The sequence below is a fragment of the Mirounga angustirostris genome, unplaced genomic scaffold, assembly GCF_029215605.1.
Source record: "Mirounga angustirostris isolate CCGP_5_RB_7025 unplaced genomic scaffold, mMirAng1.0.hap1 SCAF_2, whole genome shotgun sequence".
In the NCBI taxonomy this organism is placed as follows: Eukaryota; Metazoa; Chordata; class Mammalia; order Carnivora; family Phocidae; genus Mirounga; species Mirounga angustirostris.
The window spans coordinates 140,730,529-140,736,528 of NW_026991710.1; positions in this window are offsets into that span (position 1 = coordinate 140,730,529).

Genomic DNA, 6,000 nt, shown 5'->3' on the forward strand with positions numbered 1-6,000 from the left:
AAATTCCAATGGATTTTCACAGAGATGGGATGATATTTTTTAAAAGAAAACAATTCTTTTTTGAAGTCATCTGAGTCCTGTCAGGGGGGCCAGGACTTGAGGGGCCAAATGCTCAGACAGACAAAAACCTATCTTCTGCTTCTTCAACATTCTGTTCCAGGTCTTACCTCATTCTTGATTCCGGGTGAGAAGCTATGAATCTGTGTAGAGGATGACTGTTAATCTTTGCCAAAATATTCTTGAGAGAAAATGTTAAATGAATAGTATGACCAAATACCTAATTACAGAACACTGACTGTAGGGAAATTGGAAATTTTGAAAGAACAATTATTTTTTGAGAAAATTACAAGAAATCCATATCCTAAAAGAAGTTATATGTTAGAAGAGAAATGACAACAAACAGTATAATTATTAAAATAAGAATAAATAATCGGAAAATATGATAATTGTTCATGGAAGATAATTGACAAAAAAATACAGTTAACAGCTCTGTTGTAGTAGGTTCAGTTAATTATATATCAGAAGCTGAAAATTCAAATGAGAATCCAGAAGTGAAGTACATTTGAATCATTTTTTAGTTTTAGCTTTTTACAAAGGGTTGTCTGAACTTCAAGGTAACAGCATTTTGAAATTGATAATTCTATAGAGAATTCTTCCTTTCCCATACATGTTTTTTTGTCCTTTTGATTTTTAATGAGATCAAGATTTTATTTGATAGAATATAAGAAGAGTATTCTAAATAACAGAGATTGTAAAATATTTCTGTTAGCATGTTATCTATGAAGAATGAAGATAAATTTCATTTCATGCTATAGTTTCCTTCAAGAAATCCTGTGGAGAGTGACAAAATGAATCAATTTAGAACCATATTGTGGTTGAATATATAGATTTTGTCATCAGATAATGTACTTTTAAAAGCACTACAGTAGAGGTTTTGAAAATTATACTGAGTGCCCTTCTCTGGGTGCCACCAAATTACTTTTCATGCTGATTTCATTTATTCTTATACTGATTTTTTTTTCCAGTGTAAGGTTTTGTGATTCTTGAGAGCAGTCAGTGGATATTATTATTTTTTTCTCTGTACAAGAATTGCACAATAAAAACCTCCAATACTTAATTGGCTTGAATTGAAGTGAAATGGGATTGAATTAAATTGGGTTGAATGACCTGTTGTACTAGGAAGGGTCTATTCAGAAGATGAGCATCTGTCACTCTAGGATCTGGGATATTATCTGAGTAACACTAGTATGAAATTATTACAGTATAACTGATATAAGAATGGACTTGACACTAATAATCATGAATGTGGAAAATGCTATCCTTTTACCTTCATAAACATGCTTAGTTTAGTTTAGTTACATTACAGAAATTACTTTTGTAAAATAAACAAGAAACTTCTTTCTCTTTTTCTTTTTTCTATTTGCCCATTTTTTTTTTTCTAGGTTATAAGGGGCAAATTTGGGATAAAACCGTGAGCTCATTTTATAGCCTGCTAATAAATTTGATTTTCTGTGATAATGACAAAAATTTGTACTTCCATTTTTAAGTAAATAATTTTCTTAACTGGCTTTAAGCTGTGTGAATGAAGAGAAAGTTTTTTCACCATTAGAAAGGGCTAGTTTATCAATCTCTATTTAATCAGTAAATGTAAAAGGATTTGTTTAATAAAGAATAAAGCTAGGGGCGCCTGCGTGGCTCAGTCGTTAAGCGTCTGCCTTCCACTCAGGTCATGGTCCCAGGGTCCTGGGATCGAGCCCCGCATTGGGCTCCCTGCTCTGTGGGAAGCCTGCTTCTCCCACTCCTGCTCCCCCTGCTTGTGTTCCCTCTCTCGCTATGTCTCTGTCAAATAAATAAATAAAGTCTTTTTTTTAAAAAAAGAATAAAGCTAAATTACCACATTTTTACTTCCATTTTTTTTCCAAAATGAGATTTTTTTTTTTTTGTTCCTATAGTATTTCTGGCAAAAATGGATCAAGATCTCAATGGAAATCTTGCAAAATTGAATAGATAAGAAGTTCGGAATGAACATAATTTAACCTTCAGGAAACCTGAAATTGCCTTGTCAGAGATTTTTAGAACTGTATCTATTCATTTGTATTAAGTTGTATGGAATAAATTCTCAATTTTGGGGGGCTTATGATGAAGGGAAAGGACTAAGAATTAGTGTCTGGAGGTGAAGAACTATGAGAGAAAAGAGATGCCTAATAATAAAAAGAAAGTAATCAATACAATTTTGGGGAGTAAACAAGTTTTATTAAATTAGCCAAATGAACTCAGTATTTCAGTATCACATAGAGCTGACCTCACACAAGTGTACCATGGAAACAAATAGCTGTCGAACTACAACAACAAAAAAACCACAATTGATATAGCCCCTGCTTTTTATAAGTGTATGGTCAAGCATGGATGTGGTTTATTGCAGGAAGTAGAAACTGTGTTGGATATTTTAAGCAGAAGGAGAACTAATTGGTGTAACCATGGGAAGGACTGGAGGGGTGGGCTCCTGACAGGCTGCCAGTCAGACCTCCCTGAACTGCGTGAAACTGATCTGCTGGGGGAGCTGCTACCTGTGCCCTATCCAGGGGGCAAAAGAGCCAGGAGACTGACTACCTGTTGAGTTGTTGAGTTCAAGAGCACATGGCCATTGAAGATGGGACTTCCATGGCCATTAGTACCACTTGACCCCTTTGAAACCAGAGACTATACCCTAGAACACTGCTGCAGAAAATCTTCACCTATCCATGACCAAGCTGCAAAGCTGAAAACGGTAGCAGAAATATGACTTCTATCTAGTTTTTGCCTGCCAAATTTCAGTAAATTGCTTCTAATTAGCAAAATTTAATTACATTCAAAACATCAACTTGCAGTGAACCCTAGCAAACATAGTTTTTAATTTTACAGCTCTAGCAATTTAGTAACTTATGAAAGAATATGGGCATAGATGCAGAACACCTATCCACCATACCCAATATGTTTGCAATTGGCATCTATGTTAGTTATCTATTGCTGCATAACAATTTATTCTAAAATGAGGTGGCTTAAAACAAACATTTGTTATCTCATAGTTGTTGTGATTCAGGAGTCAGGTGAGGCTACCAGGGTACCTCTATCTCAAAGTCCCTCACAAGAGTCCAATCAGGGTGTTGACTGGGCCTATGATCTCATCTGAAAGCTTGCCTGGGGTAGAAGCCACTTCTAGGCTCACTCCTGTGGTTGCTGGCAAGATTCAGTTACTGGCTATTGGCCAGGGTCTCCCTCCCTCAGTTGTTAGCCATGTGTATCTTTGAATAGGGCATCTCAAAAAAAAAAAAAAAACACACACAAAAAACCCCCCAAAACCAAAGGGGCATCTCAGAACATGCTGGCTGGCTTCTCTGAGTGAGCAAGAGAGTGAGAGAATACAGTCAAGACATAATTTAGAGCCTTTTTATAACCTAATCTCAGAAGTGACACTCCATCATTTTTGCCATATTCCCTCATTAGAAGTTAATGATGAGGTCCAGTCAAGAAGGGATCAAACAGGGAGGGATCAATGGAAGCTACCTTAGAAGATGTCTATCACAGTATCTCATGTCCTTGATTCATGTGATCCTATTGTTAATTTTTGTGTCATATTTTATTATTTTCATGGGAGACAACACAAATGAAATTATCAGTTTTTTTTCTTATTTTCATCTTGCTATGCTAATTATGCTATACTTTAATCCAAAACATTCACAGTGTAAATATTAATTTTAATATTAATATTAAGTTTCCAAAAATTATTTTCTCACCTATGATGAAGCTCTCGAGTAATGAGTCATTTAATGTTAAGAAATACATGTATATACCACCATGAAATAATAAGTGTTTATATTAGGAAAAAATTGTATTAACATGATATAATTCTATGCATTTAGTGGTATTTCTCTCACTAAGTATTACTCTTAGTCTCCTTTTCTAATCTGCATTATAATTTTTTCTTTTAAAATTTAGAATAAAACAATTAGAGGAAACAATAATTTCAATAAGCCTAAAAACAATATGTATAAATTAAAGAAAACTGTATGCTAATTATTTTGGGGGAAACTAGTGAAATCTTATTTTGAGTTTTTAATTTGTGACTTTAGCTACTATAATATCACCATAAATTTTCTAGAAAACCTTCCAAACACAAAAAGCTGCTAAAATAAAAATTGTTAGATTTCCTTTCAGTAATTGACACTTTTCTTTTTCTTTTTAAAAAACTTATTTATTTATTTTAGAGAGAGAAAGAGAGAGCACACAAGTAGGGGGAGGGGCAGAGGGAGAAGGAGAGAGTGAGAATCCCAAGCAGATACTGCACTGAGCATGGAGCCCTACTTGGGGCTGGATCTCTCAACCCTGAGATCATGACCCCATTCGAAACCAAGAGTCAGACACTTAACCGGCTGAGCCAACCAGGTGCCTCAACACTTTTCTTTTTATTTCAATTGAGGCATTAATTATATTTCTACTGGCATTTACCTAATGAAGGCATTCTTTGAGGCATGCATCTAGGAAAAAATGAAAGTAAAATAAAAAGATGTGTGAAGGTATTGTTTACAGTAGGTTTAGTCATTAGAGATGTTTACCACATTTTGGACCTGAAAAAAGTCAAAGTGGTTGTTTTTTAATTTTCCTTCCTATTTGCTTCTTAGAGTTCTCAAAAGAAAATGTTTTTTAGTAGTAAACACATGCTGTTGCCAGCTAGAATAGATTTAAAGCCAGCATCCTAGTGTTGCCTAGGTATTTCCACCTTTTCTTATAATGTTCTTTATAATGTTTCTGAGCTAAATAGAAATGAGAGGAATACTGTCCTTGTTATCTCAGGATCCGCAGTGAAGTAATATTTCTCGTTATAAGACCATTTGACTCCGGCTGTTTTTGATACTACAAAAGACTAAGCAAACAAACAAATAAACAAGCAAACCCTGAAACATAAGTGGTTTGATGACTATAGCAAGAAAGCTTCTTAGTCTCGAAAAATATTGGGGCCAAGGTCTAAACAGCTGTGAGTGTTAGTGGGTAGGGAAAAAGGAGATCCCTTTCCAGGCAACAGCATTTTTTTTTTTTTTTTTTTTGCTTTGTTCGTTTGTTTGCTTTTGTGCTGGTTGCTTCTGTATAAGTCCTAGCATATCTGCAATCTTCTATAATTAATTATAGCGATTGGTGAAAAAAATAAACGAATATGGGGAAGACATATATCACTGGATATACGGATTAAATTGGGAAAATATATGTTTAAAGCTATTACCAGTCAAATATTAATTTTCAAACAACTTAAAAGCATTGAGAATATTTTAGTATGTTTTGTAAAATTTTCCTCAGCAGATACCACATTCTTCTTTAATAACTCTGATCTTTAAGGATAGGGTATTATGGAGTAATAAAACATGTAAACTTTACATAATCTACATCTTTTACATTTCCAGGTGAAGAGACAGATGTTTAATCTTGGGTGCTGGGTGGCACCGTTTATTAGTATGACTTTTTAAAAAGCTATTATCCCGTTTCCATAGTCTCTTTTCCTGAGTTATGCCAATTTAAATGAGAGAAAAGATATAGAAACTCTCATATTTAAGTGATGTCATTGAAGAAACAATGTGTTTTGTAATCATGTCTATCCTGGTGCATAAAGGAAACTTGCAAGGGAAAATGCAGGCAGCAAGCAACACGCAATGCTTGGTCCTCCCTCCTTCCTTCGCTCTCTCACACCCATGATTAATTTGTCCTTTCTTTATAATAAAACTAGTTCCTCTCCATGCTCCATTATATATGTCTTCCCCATATGCTTTTATTTTTCTCACCAATCGCTATTTACTTATTTTTCTTTATTTAATGTATCTTAGTAAGCAGCTAAATTTTTTTCTGAATTAAATTCAAATAAGAATTTATGTATAGGAATCAGAAAAATAGTTAACCTCAGTTATATCTTTTCTTAATATAAGGGGCTTCAAAATTTCAGGGCAGAGGTATAATACTTGGCTATTATGGTTGGAA